The 21,192-nt window shown below is 34.9% G+C and overlaps 1 pseudogene; it reads right to left on the bottom strand.

Moving 5' to 3' along the window:
* Positions 1–1,735: 1,735 nt before the first annotated feature.
* Positions 1,736–21,192, bottom strand: part of LOC149532121 (DNA replication licensing factor MCM7-like) — a 156,417-nt pseudogene continuing 136,960 nt past the window's right edge.

The following is a 21,192-nucleotide window of genomic DNA, read 5'->3' as shown; positions in this document are numbered from 1 at the left end:
TATTTTATTTCATCATGAATCAACTTGGATCTCTTCTTTCTTCTCCTGTACCAAGAGTTTGCATTGAATCCATACTCTTGCTAAAGTGAGGGCTTAACATATATGTTGGAATAATTTAGAATAACTAAGAGGGGGGTGAATTAGTTATCCAAGGTCCAGATGTATAAATAAAAATTTTCATAGCTTATTGAACCCATAAAACATTCATATCCATGCATGCATCAATAGGATTATGCAATCACTAAAACTTGTAGGTTACTATCAAATCAACTTGTAAAAATGTAAAGCATGAAACGTAATAGATTCATCAACACACTTGACACAATGATTTATGTGGAAACCTAATTTGGAAAAAACCAATAGTAACATGCTACTCCTTTTCACTCTTCTAAAGTGGTGCCCTACGAAAGGCCAACCTTGTTAAAGGTTACAATACACATTGTTAAATGTGACCCAGTTAAGGGATTTTAGTCACCCTGTTAGAAGTGAGCCTTGTTAGAGGACTTTAGGCCATTCACTTGGAATGCCACCTAGTTAAAGGGTTTAAAAATGACTATTAGGTCAACCTTAATCCAAAGGATTTACCCTAGACTAATATAATTGTTAGAGAGTAATAGTAGAGCTTTGATCTAATACAACTTATAACTTCTCTTGCAAATTACAAATCTCTATTCAATCCGCAATTTTTCTTCGCCTTCATACTTTGCAGCTCTGATAGCTTGTTCACCCTTCAAGATATTTTCTTGCTCATTTTCCATCATCAAAATTTAGGGTTTGGATGGATTAGGTAGTGTAAGAATTTTCCTTATAGGAAAATTCACCCAAGACCAACGAACTCAAACACAAGCACAAAATAGACCAAAGTATGATAAAAATAACTATATAGTATTCAATTCAATGTACAAGTACACTATGAGTGCCTGTTTATAAAGGCATCTAAGATGCATCTAGAATTCTTAGGAATCAACATCATGATATGTCATACAACCAAGCACATATTCACCAAATATGGGTTATCCTCCATTAAGCATGGAAGTAAGTGCGATGATGAGAGGATAAGCCTACAATAGTGTAGCACGTAAATTTATGTTGTAGACACTATGTGCTAAATTAGGAGTGTGAATAACTATGTTGTCTACATGATAACTCAGTGAATGATGCAAACTCCAATGTTGTAGACACCATGTGCTAAATTAGAGTTGTTTACTCCTATGTTGCCAACATGACAACTCATAAAGATACACAAACTCCTAAGTGTCTCACAAAATAAATAATAAAATAATGAAAAATAATAAAATAATGCACTAACCTAAGTAAACTTAAGTAAAGTGTAAATAGTAAATATCTATTTACACCAACACCCCCCCTTAAGTGCAACTTAGGGGAATGCACTTAAGCTCACAAATGCATGATGGGTCCCAACTACGAGGCCATTTTAGGTAACCATGTACAAAAGTAATGCTCTACATATAATGATGTAATGTAATCTCTCATAAAGTAGAGAAAGAGGGAAAATCTCATGGGAAAAAACCCTCCTCCCAAAAGAGAGATAAGTACAATAAAGAAAATGAGAGAGAAGTAGACCTCAAATGAGGAAAAGATCCCTCCCAAAAGAAAGAAGAGAGAAGTCAAGCGACTCCCCTTTCTGCAACATCTGGCACCCTCAAAAGATCTCACAAATGAGTATACTTGACCTTAGTGAAGGGTTCAATGAAGATATCGACGAATTTCTTTGCTATAGGAAAGTACTATAGTTCAATGATCTGCTCATGTACAAGCTCTCTAATGTAGTGTATATGAACTTCGATGTTCTTAGTCTACTAATGCTGAACTAGATGCTTAGAGATATCAATAGCTCTCTGATTGTCACAATGAATGATTGTAGGTGTAGGTAGATCAAATCCAAACTCCTTCAAGATGTGCTATAAACAAAGAGCCTCTGTAGCTGCATTGACAACACCACGATGCTCAGCCATTATGGAAGAAATAGCAACATTATTTTTCTTCTTACTCTACCAACAAATAGGGCCATAATCAAGGTGAAAGATGTAACCTGAAGTGACTTGCAAGAATCTAGGTCCCTTGCATAGTCTAAGTCTGTGTATCCAACCAGCTTAAGTAATGTACCTGCTACATAATGTATCTCATGTGTATGTGTACCCTTTATGTAGTGTAAGATGTGCTTGGCAACCTTCCATTGAAGCTCATGTGGTTCTTGCATGAAGCATGAAACCATGCCAATTGCAAAATCTATATTAGGGTGTGTATGTGTCAAGTAGATAAGACTCCTAGCTAACTATCTATACAATGTAGCATCAACAAGTGGAGTGGTACACTTAGCCTCTAACTTGACACCTAATAGGAAGGGAGTAGGAGTAGGCTTGTAGTCACTCATGTGAAATTGAGAAAGAAAGTCAAGAGAATACTTGGGTTATGAAAGTGCGATCCCTATTGAAGACTATATGATCTCAATATCAAGGAAGTAATGTAGCAAACCCAAGTCTATCATAGAAAATCTGTCTTGTAGAGAGGTCTTAACACTGATAATGATGGATGAAGTGCTTCTTGTAATTATCAAGTCATCTACATAAAGCACTAGTATCAAGTGTGAGTCATCCTTCTGAAGGATGTAGACATTCAAATTAGAATGACACCTTGTGAATGTTGCTGAGAGTAAGAAGGAATCCATTTTGGCATACCAAGCCCAAGGAGCCAACTTAAGACCATAAATAGACTTCTTCAATCCGCAAACCATAGTAGAATCCTGTATGAACCCCTATGGCTGCTCCATATAAATTTCCTCGTGAAGATCACCATTCAAAAAAAACCTTTAACATTCATCTGATGTACAACCCAACCATGAGTTGCAATAATAGCTAGTGTTAGGGAATGGAGTTCATCTTGGCAATTGGTGCAAAAGTCTTTGTATAGTTAATACTTGGAACCTATGAGAAACCTTTGGCAACTAGTCTAGCCTTATGCTTATCCATTGTGAGGCCTCACATGATTCACCATAGTATAGATGACATAGTTGCATTATGGTACTTTTAATTTGATGTTTTGATATACTTTTGAGACTATAGGGTTATGTCATTTTAATATCAACATTTTGATGATTCACACTTATTAGAACCTAATTGATATATTTAATGATTTCATTTCATGTTCTAAATTATTTCAATTGCTTTAATGGAAATTGAATTGCATAAATACTTGAATGTCAAATTGTAATGTTCAAATAAAAATTAGTGCCAAAGGATAGATTTAGATATGCAAACGAACCCAATTCACATGCCTTGTAACTTAATAGTCATGAATTCAATATTTTATCACTATGATAGAAATAGATTATGAGGTTGTTCAGAATATTAATCTAATCATGTTACATAACAATCAACGTGATATGTAGGGATTGGTATTTTAATGTTTTGATTTTTTTATAGGAAAATGATTAAAAAGGGAAGGTTAATTGGAAATGATAAAATATGCAAGCCTAATGTTGAATATGAAAGTGATTTTGTTTATATATTTCTTATATGATTTTCTTGGACTATTGATGCTCAAGTTTAGTGTGCAAGAATTTGACCATGGGATTTAACAGGGGACCAAGGTTCAAACCTATGTGAACACAATTAAGCCAAGGTGAATCTTTGGAAGATTCAAAACCTCATTGTATGGTGTTTATTTTAGAATGTGTTTGAGCATGTGTGTAATAAATTTAAAGGTTGTGATTAATTAAAGAAATGTCATCGTGATGTGTAAAGTATTTTAATGTGTGTGTCATTTGACACTTGTGTTGTCTATGTGTAAATGACATGTCATATAGGGTTTTTGGGCATGAAGTTACTTAACCTACACTTAATCCCATTATGAAATTAAGTCAACCCACCTTGGAGAGTGTTAGAAGGAGTCTCCATCTTGCTGAAATTCGAATTCAAACTTGGTAGGAACTTTAGAGAGCCTAAAAGTAATTCCCAAGTATTATTTTTGTTAAAATAAGTCACCCACATGGTAATAGTATAGGTTGGGGGTCTAAATATAACCATAATATGGTCTAGGGGACTTAGGAGACCCTCTAAACTAGTCATTTTCAATCCAATTTGCAAATTTGAGTGTCACATGACTTCTTCCTCATCCCCCCCACTTGGTTAAGTTCCTATTGGTAGAAAGGTACAAGGGTGTAAGATGGGTAGGTGAGGATGGAAGTGGAGGTCTTTTTAGGGAGCTTGTACCAAATTTAGTGGTTGTTCACCCACTCTCTAATTGTAGAGACACTTAGGGTTTGGAGGAAGAATCTTGGAAGCCAAGGAAGGAAAGCTCTTCATCATTATTTCATAACCATTATATTGGAAGGAGGTTAGTGTTTCTTGCCATGTTTTCTCTCATCTCATGAAAGATGAAGGATGGTAAATGTAAGAGTGTTCTTGTAGGATTTATGTGTTGCATATGGTGCATGTTGTAAATGTTAGTGTATGTGTGTGTGTGTTTGTTGAACCTATTTTCCTTTTGTTTTGTTTCTTGAATTGTTGTGGTGGATTGAATTTTGTGTTGGGTGTGAAGGATTCACTCACCCTTGGGAGGGAAGAGAAGTCTTGGGGTGAAGGGGTTAGTTGGGCTTTACATTGAAGTTGAGAAATCCCTCTCTTGGTGAGGGGATAGTTTTCATGGAGTATGGGCTCAATTAAAAGCCATATGCCTTTTATGGTTCTATGGGAGGTATAAGTGAGGATATGTGAAGGGAGCATGTATGGATAGCCTTGTTGAGGCATGTGATTATTGATAGTCTTGGATTGCATGTGTATCTTGAAAGCCTTGTTGGGTATATTGCAATTGCAAGTTTTTTAATGCATAAGGATATTGCATTCTCCTCTTGAAGAGCCCACCTTCACCCAATTTTTATGATTCCATTTGTGAATCATTGTGCAAACCTTGGTTGGGGTCATAAATGTTTTGTGAGAATTCTTGTATTTATGTTGATGCTTGGGTTGTGATGTTGCTTGAATGTATCGCAGTTTGAGCCTTGTTCCCCTAGCATGGGAATTGTCTCTTTAGAGGCCTATGGTTGGGTGGAGAGCACCCATGGTCCTTGTTTTTTTGTTGTGATACATTTTTAGATTTGTGTTCAAAGGAGCAATGGAAAAAGGCTTGGAACAATCAACTTGTTGATTGTTGCTTGAAAGAGAAAACTTGTCATTGTGCAATACACTTGTAATGGAGGATTCCCCATCCTATTCATGTTATTTTGATACATGATTGCATAGTAGTAATGGAATTTTGAAGGCATTGTATGTAATTGTCCCATAAAGTTTCATTGGAAATGCAGATTGCAGTAGGCTCTTGTATGTGAATAGATACATAAAATTTAATGCATAGTTAGCAAAACTTTTGTGTGAAAGAGAGTCATTGGGATATTTGTTAAAATAAGTTGAGTGGAATCATTGTGAGATTTAAATTTTGTGTCCATTGCAATGAGAATAAAGATTTCATTATTGTATTTATTCCTGTGTATGCTTAAAAATGATTTAGTTGATATAAAGGAGACTTGTGCATGTAAGTGTTAGAATTAAGTCATATTAAACTAATTCATTAAGGGACCTTAGTACCATTATCCTATCATCTAGAAAACTCTCTCTAAATTTTCATAATAGTGGAGAGGAAAGAAATTTCAATGTATTTTACACTCTAAATTTGGAAAAAAAAAAAGTATGTTGTAGGTGCACTTTTGTTCTCTGGAAATTGTATTAGAGTAAGAAATTAAAGACTCCCTATTATAGACAACATAATATTCAAAAAAAAGAAACATACCTAAGACCTTCATTATAAAACACTAATAAAATATTCACCCCTATCAAAAAAAAAAAAACTAACTTAATATAAATCACCACCTATGAATGTGGCTTTTGACATTGAAATAAAATACATTATTAAGCCTAAGTGTAGGCAGATGGTACAAAAGTGCTCCTATATGCTGCCCTAAAACTAAACCAAAAAAAAAAAAAAACAAAACATGCTACCTAAACGTCTCTATCTAGGCGCCAAGGTTTCGGTGGTTAAATGACTCATAAAATAAAATAAAATAAAGGGAATTTAAAACATTTGAATGTAATAAATTAAAGACTCTCCCTATTATAGACAACATAATATTCAAAAAAAAGAAACATACCTAAGACCTTCACTATAAAAAACTAATAAAATATTCACCCCTATCAAAAAAAAAAACTAACTTAATATAAATCACCACCTATGAATGTGGCTTCTCACATTGGAAATAAAATACATTATTAAGCCTAAGTGTAGGCACATGGTACAAAAGTGCTCCTATATGCTGCCCTAAAACTAAACCAAAAAAAAAAAAAAAAAACAAAACATGCTACCTAAACATCTCTATCTAGGTGCCAAGGTTCCGGTGGTTAAAATGACTCAGAAAATAAAATAAAAGGGAACTTAAAACATTTGAATGTATGAGCCAACTAGGCATACTTGCAACAAATCAAGGAAAGATGTTATAGGGACAGGGGTCCCCAAACACCCTAGGTGTACTCACCTTAGGAATTTATTTTAAAATGCATGGGAAGTGGGGAAAAAGGGGTGGACTTGACATGACACAAGTTAGAGTCCCTCTTCCTAGGTGACTTCTCATTAAAAAGGAAGCAATGTGCATCCCTAGGTAGCATAGGTGACTTAGGAAGGTTGAGAAGTGTTGGTAAAACCAATGCATATTAGATGGATTGACCATAGGATGGGATTTGCACAGGAAGTTTTGTAACTTTAGGAAATTGCATTAATGTAGGGATTGTAATTTTGTCTTGGGTCAAGTGTTATTAGGTAAGTAAGTAATTTTGTTAGGATTGGGGAGTAAAGAGATAAGTGAAGTAAGTTGGGTGGGATAGTAGTTAGGTAAGATTTTTTTTTTTTTTGGAAGTTAGAAGTATGTTGCATTAAGAGTATTATTTGGAAATTATATATTAGATAGTGATGAGTAGGATGTGTTATTCTTTTATAATTGTATGATGATTTAAGAAGGAATATGGTTGTCAAGATATAACTTAGGGTGGTAATTTAAATAACTAATTTGAAATTTAATATTTATATAGGGTTTAAATTATTGTGTAGGTTCTTTAAGTGAGTTAATGAGGCAAATAGTAATGTATGGGGTTAAGAAATTAAAAAGGATGTTAGAAGCATGGTTAGTATTAGTAATAATAAATTGAAGGTTGAGTTATTAAAATAATAATAATAAACTAAAGTAATAGAAATAAAATAAATTGAATTGTAGGAGGGAAAAAGAGTAAGATAAAATGGGCGTTCTTGTCATAGATTGATGCGAGCCTTGACAACATGATCTCATGTTATCTAAGACCTTTACTAGAACTAGGGTATGATTAGCCTAGTGGTTAGAACATGACCATAAAACATAGTAATTTCTTTAGTTTTATATGTATGGGTAGATGTTAAATAGTGTCCATACAAAAATTAAAACTATTGTGTAAGTTAGTAATTAGATATATGTATATTTATACCTTGACCTCTACCATGCATGTTAAGTCAGTGTTAGTTAATGCATATATATGTCTCATAGTAATATTATTATATGTTCTTAAAATATAAAAATGTATTAAATATTATATATATAATTTGTTTTTTGATTGCAACACTAATACATTAGACCTCAATTTGTGACGTTAATTTGTGACGGCAAGAAAAGGTAATGTGTTTTTTGCTTTTTTTTTTTCAATTTTAGCCCGATTCCGTTGCAATTGCGATGCCAGCGAGATATAAGAGAAAAAAAAAGTGAAAAACCCTCATTTGCATGAAATCGTGCGACATAGGGTTCTTGTGAAAGGAAAGACGCGCGCGCGGGAGATCACTTCGGTAGCATTGAGAGGGCCGGGGCATTGAAAATTCATGCATATACATGGAAAATGTAAGTAGCAAAGGTAAAGCTCCTCAATACATTGAAAATTCATGCATATACACATTCTTTCTATTTGTTCCTATTTCCTGCAACCAATATAGACCTTTATGAAAACTATCACTTATTTTTAGTGACTTGTCTTTTTCTATGACAAATGCATTTATCCTCCTTCGTATGCATAGAGCTTACCTTCATACAGCTGGATTCAATATGATGTTATAATAATGGTACAGTCAAAGATCTTAGATGCATAATAATCATCAAGGATATTTGACCTATTAATATATTTTATGGAACTGTTGAAATCTTTCGAAAATCAATATAATTTAGTAACATGCACAATGAAAGTTAGAATATGAAGATAATGGTAGAAAATTGCAAGAATGAGCTAGAGATGAATAGATACGGGAAGACCAAAAAATCTGGATAGGTAGACAACTTGTATAAGCTCACTCTTTCAATTTTCTTTCATAATCTTCTTGTCTTGGAAAAAGGTCATGATGTACAAACCCAAACATCAACTTATTTAAGTATATGAACATAAATTAAAAAAACAATGTCATCTTAGAGACTGTAAATGGTTACACAAATGTACTATTTATTAGAATCTTAGTACCATTGAGATTCGAAGAATGCTTAAAAGTGATATGGTTACACAAATGTACTATTTATTAGAATCTTAGTACCATTGAGATTCAAAGAATGCTTAAAAGTGTTCTTGCTATGGTGTAAGAATGTGGTGCATCACTTTGTGCTTCCTCTTGCCTCATGGTAGCATATGCACTGGCAATGCACTCTGTTAAATCTTTGGGTACAGAAGGCACCGTTCTTCTTGCAGCTGCTATATATGCCCTGGTGAAAATAACTCGTGAGAATGTAATTAATGCAGTCAAAATTATAGTATGTAAGTTGAAGAATTAGAATCTAAGTATCAGTCAATTACTCACCTCAGTATGGATGAATCAAGAGAAGAAAAACCCAAAGGAGGTGGCTTTCACTTTTGGTGCACATATAAGACGTGTCTAGCCATTTCCAAATCACTATCCATGTCAGCTTTGTCAAGTATCAGCCACATTAAGTCAAAACAGGAAAGCAGTGCCAGAGGAAGATTGATATTTTCTGCAGGAGTTCTCTGGAGATCATACCGACCCCTGTCGCAGTTACAAGTGTCAGATCACAAGAAACAAAATTGAAGCAATCAAAAGGGGAAAAATATAAAAAATTTGTCACTCAATATGCTGCTAATTTGGAAATGGTATGAAATGTATTTAGCAGTTCAAATTAATAATCCCTTGTTCTTATAGAATTTGAGCATAAATACCCTTCACATTGGCCTGAAGGTTTCAAGAATCTAAGATTTAACAATTCATTTTGACATTAAACCAGATTAGAGATCAATGATTCAATTCATACTAGGCAGGATTAGCCGCAGCTAGAACTGCAGTTCTTGCATTTAAAGAGGTTGTTATGCCTGCCTTTGCAATACTCACAGTCTGCTGCTCCATCACTTCATGAATAGTAGTACGGTCTGTCTCATCCATTTTGTTAAATTCATCAATAGCACATATACCCATATATGCAAGAACCTGATTCATCCCACAAAAAATTAAAATGTTACTTCAGCAGCTCTATATATACCAAATACAGATATTAGCTACGCCTTCCATGATCAGCCTTACAGAACATTTGACTAACATCCCAACCCACAATTACAATGTTATTAATAGGTCAATACATTGAATTACTCATACCAGGGCACCACCCTCAAGAACCATCTCATTTGTAACTGGGTCCCTTTGAACAGCAGCTGTGAGACCTACACTGCTACTTCCTCGCCTAGTGGTGTAAACTCTAGGAGGTGCCACACTGACCATGTGTTTCAATAGCTGACTTTTTGCTACTCCAGGATCTCCCATCAAGCAGACATGCAAATCGCCCCTAATCTGTGAATTCAATGAAAATTAGCTATACAGTTCCTTGAGTAGAAACAATTGGAATTGATGTGAGTCGGTAGATATTTGGCTCTAGCTACAACCAGTTGTACTATTAAGGTCACACCTACTGCATCAAAAACAAGGGTAACTTATCCAGCCAAGAATACATGAAATATAATAGAAATCCATCAGTTGTAATAATGAACAGTTCATAATCTTAACTTACAGGGATGCTACCATTTAAAATTCATCAATCATACCTTCATACCATCCTTCAATTTCTTAGTGGGAGCACCCACAAGTAGAAGCAATAGAGCTTTCTTAACATCCTCATGACCAAATATTTCTAGAGCCAAAGAATGTGCTAGCTTGTTGTAAATGTCCCCATCTTCAGCTAGCCTTTCGATTTGTTCTTGGTCATCACCTTGCAGAACATACCTAGAGTGCAAAGGAATAAACAATATTTAAAAAAAAAAGGTAAATCGGTAAGATATAACACAAGATTAAAGTTACATAAATCATAGAAGCTTATTACCAATTAATATCTACCAAAATGTTCCAATGAAAGGCCACGTGACTATTGACTTGTGTGCTCGACAGCAATTCACAGGCTCCATCTTATGAAAAAAAGTACAATTATAGTTCTTGGAATCATAGACCTAGTCCAAATACAGATTGATTGCTTATGCAAGTACTATATCTCAATGGTTTGGCAAATGTGTTTTGTTAAATTGCAAAAAGCTTTTTATAAAGATGGAATCGATAGTGAGATTCAAAGGTTATTGGCCAGGCCTTGGTGAACTAAACAAATAGATATTGGAGTTGGAGCTCCTTTCTGGAAGGAGATATGCAACTTTACCCTTGGACATGAGAGATTTTTGAGGTGGATATGTGAGACGGGAAGAAATTTGTGTGTGAGCATCAATGGAGCTAAGAGGATAAGCATTTTTTATTTTTGAATCCTTGCTACCCACCTTTTAACCTTCTCACTGAATCCTTCGACAAGATATTTGGTTAGACTTCTAACTCACTCCCTGCAATACTAGTTTATCTTCCTCTTTTGAGGCTTTTTGGCATCTAACACCCTAGCTAGATTTTTAGACATGGACAAAGACTCTTTAGGAATCCTTCATACCATTTATGCTTGCATTTTGGTTGAGATGGATATGGCAAAAGCTCATCTAGCAGATCCATATTTGAAAATTGCAAAAGGCATTTAGGTGCAACTGCTAGATTATGACAAAACAACAGAAAATGTTTTCAAACAGAGCACGTGGCTATATATTGTGCTAGGAAGAGAAAAAAAAAACAAGCAACTTCACAGAGGAAGGCTTTCCTTCATCTTTATTTGGTGGGGAAAAAAAATAATTACTGAAATGCCCAAGAAGCTTGAGTGCAAGGAAGTAGTTGAAGAGCAGCAGGACATGGATCCCAAACCCACAATGGTCTCGGTAGGGGCAGAGACATTTTTAAAAGTGTCAAACCTGATTGTTCTTCAACAGTAGAGCGTAAAGATAAATAGAGCTTATAACAGAGCATGGATGAGGAGAGGTTTTACATGGGCAAACCTAAGAAGCGGTTGCAGGGTGCAGAAGGGCAGGAGGAAGAAAAGTGGGGACAAGAAAGGACGGGAGAATTGAGGAAGAAGGAACTTTTAATATGCTTCCATTTAAAAGATAGGGAAGGAGTTAATCAAACTGATTTTTTGACCTGTTACAATATGATGATGTTGGTTCTTGTTAATTTACTCCAATTATTTAAGGCTATTTAGATAACTTGTGTGGAAAATTTAACTGGAGACATGTCCCTCCATAACATACTGATTGTACCCAATTTGTGATTTTTGATATTTTCTTCACTGATAATATAGAGTTACTCTAGAATCATGCTGGCTACTCATACTGGATAATGATGTTTGGTCATTTTTTCAAATTGCAGCAATGGGCAAAACTAGTCCCTGATTGAGATTTATCAAAATAACAAGCTCATTATGAAAAGTTGAGATCTGTCAGAACCAGTCTCATATCAAGTTTGAGACTTTTCAATGTCACGAGCTTATTATCAAAATTTGCAACATGCGAAAACAATAAGATCAATATCTAAGTTTGAACCCTATCAAGACAACTGAATTAGTCCATGCAAGTTTAAGCTGCCATACTAATAGACCTATTAGCCTTCAAATCAGCAAGCAAATGTTTCCACCAAAATACTAGGCCACCAAAATACCAGGCCAAGAGAAGTTTAAGTAATTCAAAAATACTGCTTAATGTCATTATAGCTGATGTTAATGTGTCAATAACCAAGGTTAGCTCATATACAAACAAGCCTTGTAAACAAATTTTCAGTTATTAATGAATATAGTAGTTAAACCATCCTGCTGCCTAAAAATGTAATCACTTTTCTATTAGGAATGATTTTGACATTTGATCAAATCTATTTTTACTATTCCCCTATTGGTCCTAGCATAAAGTGTAATATAGCTTCACTGATGGTATTTCTTATATGAAATGAGGATCATGTTTGGAAAAATAGAAGTCCTTACAAAACAAGAAAGAGAAAATTTAATGACACACGAAAAGCTAAAACTCACTCCTCGTATCTTTTCTTGAAATGAGTAATTGACATCATTTCCAGGTATGTATCAGCCACCAAACCTGCTCGCATGGTTCGAAAGCCTGTGTAAGGCATAGGAAGAAATATACTAGAGATCTCCACAAGATCACCTGGCCCAACCTGGTCAAAATAAAATCTAGTCATGGAAAAATTATATATATTTTATCAACTTGAATTTTCTATTAAATATTCTCATGCTGAATTGAAAGCCAGGTAAAGAAAAAGATATTATACACTATTTTGTTGGTACCCTGTGCAGCACAAAAAACTTGTTCTTACTATAAGAAAATTTTCTTTTCTTTTGTTTCATTGCAGATCTTCTGCTTGCATGGAGGTCTCTCCCCATCATTGGACACACTTGATAACATTCGAGCTTTGGATCGCATATAGGAAGTGCGTCTGTACACATAAGTATAAACTTCTTCTTTTCCTGCAACACATATAACAACAATTTTAAGTGCTTGCAAGGTATATACTTATGAATAAATATTACATCCTGATTTAAATGTATGAAAACAATAATCATTCCTTTTAAGCTTCATTCATCTCGAGGTGCAATTCACAAACTCAAGAATAGTGGCTTTTGTTCTTCAGGATACCTTTAGGGGAAGAGTATGTGAATGCCCCCTCGTGTTTGGAGTCCAGTTTAGAGGAGATGGCTATTTACACTGCTAAGGTTTTTTGAATCTAATTCTAAATAACATTGCTTGCTATTGTTGAATCTAATCTAATGTATATTTTAACTAGACTTGTAGCTTATATGTTTTGAAATTTTTGTTAGGCCTTGTAGTTTGTATAATTTGATTGCTGGAGAGCTTCTACAGCTAAGCAAGAAAGCCGTTGCACGAGTTATAGCCACGCGCTCGGGTATGAAAATTGTTTTTTTAATAATTCTAATGTATATTTTAACTAGACTTTTAGCTTATATGTTTTGAAATTGCTTTTAGTGGCTTAATGTTGTAAGGTCTCTTGAAATAAGACCTTCAGGCGGTTGGTCAAAGTTTTACAAATAATCTTAGGAATAAAGTCAAAGAAAGTATTTTTAAAATATTAAAGTATTTAGCTAGGTCTAAGAAGATTTGTGTACTTTTGACAGTTTTGCTTAGTTTTTGAAAGTTGCAATAGACCGAAGTTTTCATAGCCCGATTTTTGCTTCTTGCAAAGAACGATCATGTCAGATAATATAAGTGAAGAACAAAACAGGGAGACAATCGCTAGATTGTGGTCTAACTTGAAAAGAAAAGGTGATGGAAAATGTTATTGTCCTTGCAATATTTGTAAGGGCTTAAACCGTAGAAGACTGCTAATCAAAATAGTTAAGAGACATTGTAGGGAGAATGGTCACATTGAACGGGGGCATGACTATCATCCATTGGTAAGTCGTTCATTATATCATTTTAACAATTTATATACATATGAAATCACTTGATGATGAGTTGATGATCATGGTTTATTTATGTTAATCAATTTTATATAGGTTGATCTTCCCAGGGAAGTACATGATATGAACCACAACAATCCGAAGAATATGGTTTTTGAAGTGGAGGAACATGGAGGTGCAAATATCAAAGGTGAAGATAATGATTCCATGGAAGATGACGATCATGCACCAGGAAACACAATTGAAGAGGATGGTATAAATACATTGATCCATGACACATCTAGTCCAAGCGTATCTGATCATGATGACGATGATAGCCTCGATGTACCTCTACTTCAGAAGGCATACAAGCCCCTATACAAAGACTCCCAAACAACTCTTCTGTCTGCTGTATTGTTGTTGTTGAACTTGAAGGTTATGAATGGTTTATCCAACATAACAATGTCACGTATGATAAGGTATGTCATATATGTCTTTATAGTTAACAAAGGGTGAATAATGTACCACTAATATTGTTTATATTAACAACTTATATTTTTTGTTGTAGATTGATAGGCGAGTTTCTGTTACCATCATCAAATATTCTACCTCGCTCATATCGAGAATTAACTGCTGTTATGAAAGATATTGGAATGGAGTATGAAGCAATACATGCTTGTCCCAATGATCATATTATATATGATAAAGAACATGAATTTGCAACACAATGCCCTGTATGTCATACGAGTAGATATCAAACAGATCGAATAACAAAAAAGGTGCCTCAAAAGGTTCTTCGTTACATCCCCATTATTCCACGGATGCGACAATTATTCAAGTGTAGTAGCTTGGCTCAATTTATGAATTATCATGCACACAATAGAAGTCGAGATGACATTATCCGAATCCCTGCGGATGGTTTGACATTTATGCACATAGAGGAAAAGTGGCAAAACGTCAAAGAACAACCTCGTAATCTCAGGCTTTCATTGGCAGCGGACGGTGTCAATCCATTTGGAGAAAAATGATATCTGTTTACTCGGTGTGGCTTGTTTTTGTTATCAAAAATAACATTCCTCCATGGATGTCAATAAAGAGGGAGCACATTATGTTGGAAATAATTGTTCCAGGTATCTTATCATTTGATAGTTATTAATTTACACGTACTTCTTGCAGTAAAATGGTCACAATAACTATGTAATGTTACTGTTCATTCAAGTAGGTAAATATCAAGTAAAAGATATGAATGTATATATTGAGCCTCTTATCGACGAGTTGGTGGAGTTATGGAACGGTGTCACTATGTATGACGTGTCTAGACCAATACGACAAAGACAATTTCAATTCCATGCAATAATTGCATGGACAATACATGATGCCCCAGGGCTAACACATTTTTGTGGTATGTTATAGTGAATTCAAGTTGCGCACAATAATTCTAATTATAAAAATCAACATATTTAATAATCCAATTACATCATTATCTTGTATGTTTTCAAACAAAGTGAAAATTTGCATGTCCAATTTGTGGTCTAAAGATGAAATCTCATCATTCAAAAAGTTTAGGAAAGCAGGTGTTTGATGAGTGTAGACACTTCCTCCACAAGAATCATAAGTATCGAAGTACGAAAAAACATCTTTTCAATGGGAAAGAAGAGACTACATCAAAGCCATGAAGAATGACACCTCACCTATGGAAGTTGGAATATAATAGAATTAATCATCGAGGTAATGCCATTCCACCTAATGGTTTATGTTTGTAATTTATATATTTCTATTGTGATTTTTGTTGACTAATTGTGTAATTGATGATCGTGAAGGTCGTCAAGGCAATACTGAAAACCTTCCAAAGGGACTAAAAAGCTATCCCAGACAATTTAGTAGGTTGCCCTACTACGAGCACTTACAAATTGTGCATTTGTTTGATACTATGCATATTGGAAAGAATATAACAGAGACATTGTGGAAAATATTGGATGGAAGGCGTGACAAAGAAAAAATTGTCAAAATTTGTAATGACATACATGAATCCAATCATGCATTGAAAAATTTCATTCACTCAAATAGCAATAGAGATCAGATTAATATAAGTGCCCTTCCATGGTTATTAACAGAGCAGCAAAGTGATGCCATAAAAGAAGTCATATGAAAAATTTGATTTCCCACAAGATTTGTTGCGAACATAAACAATCTCATATCAAAAAAAAGTGAATTTGAGCCAGGGCTCAAAACACATGATTGGCATACTTTCGTCAAGGTAAGTTATGTTCTTCTGCATTTACAATATATTCATAAACTACATGAATTGTTCATTATGTTATGTTAGAAAACAATGAAATGATTGGTTTATAATTACTGTAGTACGTGCTTCCTCTATCTCTCCCAGAGCACTTCAACAATAACATCAAACAAGTGATATACGATCTTGGAAAATATATGAGGTAAGCAGTAATATCTGTTCAATTTGTTGTATATATTTATTATATTCATGATTTGTTTTTCGTGCTATGTAATCTATTGTATATTATTTTGTAAAGTCTCATATCTATATATTTTTTGTGACTTGAATCTCTTAATGTAGGTGGTTGTCATCTAAAGAAATCCATAAAGAAGATATAAACTATTGGAAGAGAAGAATTCCTCATTTACTGTGTGAAATGCAAAAGTGTCTACCTCCAACTTTTTTCAATGCACAGGAACACTACCTCATACACCTAGTTAAGGAGATTGAATTGTGTGGACCTGTACACACTAGGTCAATGTGGATGGTTGAGAGGCATTTGAAATCTTTGAAGGCTTTGGTTCGACAAAGAGCACATCCTGAGGGTTCTATGGTAGAGGGATATATGGTATACCAGACTATGGTGTACATTACTGAATATCTTCCTAAGTTTTCATCAAATATCCATGTAGATCGCATTTGGGATCTTGAGCCTTTTAAAAAATTAGAAGGGGAGTACTTGATGGGGAAAGGTACATTGAGGAAAGTGAGAGGTAATAAATTATAAGATGTTATTGTAATAAATTATTTCTTAATCTTCAAAATAAATCGGTTGTAAGTTGTCTATTTTTTTTTTGTACAGGTGCTCAAGAGTGGGATGCACTACATTTGTATATTGCAAACAATCTTGATTGGATGACGGTATGGATTGAACGATATCAACATTCTGGTCGCACATTAACATGGGAAGGTGTATCTTCATTGGTTAAAGAAGCTCATCGTAATGGAGATTCCAATGTTACGCAAAGGGAAATAAATTTAGCACGTGGTTCAAGAGATTTCCAAGTACGTACAAATTTATTAATCACCCGTATGTTTATCAACTCACGATACAATAATTTTGATATGTTGAGCTTAAGAGTCAAGCACTAGCTGCAATCATCATATATGTTTCAGCTAATTGAAAATGATTCATGTAGGCCATTGAGGGGGTTCCATAGATCAAGGAAGGTTATAATCCAGCTACATGGATGTTGGAAGTAACTTCTATGTCAGAAGAGCACTGTCTAGGTGTCAACTTTAGTGAAATCTATAAATCATTAGAATTGTATAGGCGAGTGAGTTTTCCTTATTGATCTCTTCAGCCTGTTCCAATGGATTTTACATTTTATTTTCTATCTTGTACATTTTCCTATCACAGGAAAAACATGGCACTGGTAGATAGTTTGAGCAACCCAGTTCCAGGCTAAAGAGAGCTTCATTTTGAGACAAAGTACTCTCAGCCCTTTCTAGCATAATGCATGGCTTGCCTATGGAAGCAGCACTGGTCCTACTGGATAAACCCTCAATAAAGGCATCCAAATATCAATTGAAGGACAACTTAAAGCACGGAATTTTTTTTTTTTTTTTTAATCCTTCAACTGTTGCAATTGCGATGGCGTTGCCGTCGCACCTACAGTAACCTCGATGCAATTGGAGGGGTTGGTGTCGCAATTGCAATGGAAAACACAAGAATTTTGATGCAGTTACTGTCACACCTACCCTTCAATTGCGACGGGGTTGCTGTAGGTGCGACGGCAACCCCGTCGCAATTGGAAAACACAAGAATTTTGACGAGGATGACGGGACAACAAGGTGGCTGCATAGCGACAGATAGGCGTCACAAATGCGACGGCAAGGGTAGATGTCATAAATCGTGACTAAATAACTACGACGTCTATGTTTGTCACAGTGGCGACACATTGCTGTCGTAATTGCGACACATAGCCGTCGCAAATTGATGCCAAATCTATTAGTGCAAGTATGCTTGACAATGAACTATGATCTATACATTTAGAGTATATGAATATAGTCTTATTATAAAAATTCAAGCTATCCTTCCATCAACCAAATTAGTAAGGAGTTTACTTGAATTGAAATAAACTTGGAAGTCAGTTAATATAATTGAATAGTGATAGGACGTTTATGGACACCACATTTTGCTATATTAGTCATATGGAAAGATATAGACATATATATCAATTTGACAAAATACATTATATACAAACATTATATAATTGCATGCACCTAATCTTTACATAAACAATTCATGTAACAAATCTTAACCAATACACTTAATACATAGGATGTATTAAGATGCATTAAAAATATTAAATCGTGAACACTTTTATAAAACTTGACCATTGCGTTAGTACTAGCCCTCCAGATATATTAGGTGTCCTTCAATTTATGTGCTTAGTAATTCATTATCACTTATACTATGTAACTATTTTCAATCTAACCTACTTTGGTATTAATATATGCATATGAATTACATAATGTGAAATGAGTAAATGTCATCTTGAATAATGATATAGGTAGAACCTTGATTGTTGGAAATAAAATAAGATGTAATATTTCAAGGGCTCAAAGGGTTGATTAAAACCCTAGGACTCTAGTAAATTATTCATGCAACTTGAGACTTGAACTCAACATTGTCATCATATTCGATGTTAGTAGGTAATAAACTTGTCTATTATTTCCCTTAAATTTTTTTTTTGGGTTGTGTCTCATCTCATAACTTTAGGGCATGACATCCACACTTCCATCCGCTACAAATTTGGTTCGATAGATCCACTTACACCAAACCACCTTTCTTCCCTTAGGAAGGGGAACTAAGTCCCAAGTGTTGTTTTTTATCAAAGAGTTATATTCTTCCTCCATAGCCTTGTCCCATTTTGGAATCCTAGATGCTTCCTTAAATGACTATAGATTTGAAGAAATGGCTATATAGGCATGTGGAAATGACTTGTGCTATGACCTTGTCCTCCAAGTGTCTAAAGGATTTCCCACCAATGAACCTGTTGCATCAAGGGTTTGTTGTGCCCAATGAGGTTTAGTGGAAGAAGAAGGAATGTCCTCAACTATATGTGAACCTTACAAAGGTGGTGTCTTGTGAGTCAAAGTTGAAGGAATGTCCTCTTCTGAGTCACTATCATCACTATGATCACTATCCACGAAGGAGGAAGAAGGAGGAGTTGAAGAAGCCAAACTTGGACAAGTTTCTTCAAAGTGAACACTCCTCTCATAAAATATTTCATGAATCTCTAGATCTATTAGTTTGTATGCCTTGAGATGGTTAGGATATCCAACAAATATACATGGTTTGCTTTGTGGTTCTAATGCCTTTCACTTTTGTGGAGGTATCCTTGCCCATGCTGGAAAACCAAAAACTTTGAAGTGCTTTACACTTGGTTTTCTACCACACCACACCTCAAAAGGTGTAATTCCATCTAAGGCCTTATGTAGACTTCTGTTTTAGATGTGGTTGGCACAACACATGGCTTCTACCCAAAACACTTGATCTAGAGACTTATGTTGAAGCATACAAGTGGTCATTTCCTTAAGGGTTCTATTCTTTCTTTTAGCAACACCGTTCTACTATGGCATGTATGCAACTAAATGTTGAAGATCAATACCCTCATGAATACAAAAATCTACAAGCCTGGAGTTGACATATTCCTTGCCATTGTCTATTTGTAGCATCTTGATGGCTTTCCCTAATTTTTTGTCAACTTGAGCTTTGAAGGTGATGAGGTTATCAAATACTTCACTCTTATGAGCAAGAAAAAAGACCCAAGTGTATTGTGAAAAGTCACCAATAAATGTGAGAACATAATGGGTCTTGCCAAAGGATGGTACAGAAAATGGGCCAACTACATCACTATGAACCAATTCAAGAACAACAGTTTGCTTCGAAGACTTCCCCTTGTCATATTTTTCTTTGGGATGCTTGCCTACTTCACAACCTGGACATGCACCCTCTGAATACTTTACTTGAGTTAGACCAATGACCATATCCTTGCTATTGAGTTGTTGAAGGTAACGATAATTGAGATTTCCAAATCTCTCATGCCACAGTTTACTTCATGTATTTGAATGAGTCAACAAGGCAAGGGAAGTTGACTTAGGCACAAAATGTGAGAAAGAATAAAGTCTTGTCTCATGATTAGCCTTTCCAGCTGCCACCATAGAATCATCTTGGAGATTTTTTACCACAACTATATCAGGGAGGAACTCTACTTTGTTGCCACATCCATAGTGAGTTATCTGATAGATGGAGAAAAGGTTGGTGCTAAGGTTAGGAACATGTAGAAAATCCTTGAAGACACCATTTTCCAACTCAAAATTTCCTTTACCTTCTACTTCCAATTGAGTATCATTGCCCACATAGATGTAAGGTACATTTGATGGTTTTAAAGAGGAAAACTACTCCCTTGAAGCACCCAAATGATGTGCTGCTCTTGAATCAAGAACCCATTCCATAGCATTGTTTTTACTTGCTACCAAAGCTTGTCCCTTACCCTTTGAAGTGATTGAAGATCCCTTATCTTTATATACATTTGGTACATCAAATTTGTGTTTCCTTATTACGTTCACCAATTCATCAATCTACTTATCTTTTCACTCATATTCATCATGAACATTCCTCTTACAATAGGAGCAAGTTTTCTTCTCCTTTTTTTTTCGAATTGTTCCCCTTTTGGTTATTTTTGGAAGAAGACTTTCCTTGTTGTGAAGAAGATTTTTGAGTGGAAGAAGATTGATTTGAGGAAGATTTCTATTTTGAGGAGGATTGTTGTGTGTCATCTTGTGGCTTAGCCTTCCACTACTTCTGCTTCTTATTGGAGTTTTTACCACCTGAATTACCTTGATTTTCTACCAAGGCTTTGGTCTTGGAAGAATTGAGAATTCCCATACCCACTAGATTGTCATGTTCTAAGATCAACATTTCTGAAAATTTCTCAAAATAAGGCTTAATGTAGGAACTACCCATTGTTAATTTGTGAGTATTAAAACTAGAAACAAAAGGAGCATATTCAGGTGGAAGATGAGTCATGATGTGTTTGATCATCTTTCCATCCTTGATGGGTTCACCACAATCCTTAAG

The sequence above is a fragment of the Cupressus sempervirens genome, chromosome 11 (assembly GCF_028749045.1).
Source record: "Cupressus sempervirens isolate cs-2001-9-10 chromosome 11, ASM2874904v1, whole genome shotgun sequence".
In the NCBI taxonomy this organism is placed as follows: Eukaryota; Viridiplantae; Streptophyta; class Pinopsida; order Cupressales; family Cupressaceae; genus Cupressus; species Cupressus sempervirens.
This window is presented reverse-complemented; position numbering and strand designations above follow the sequence as displayed.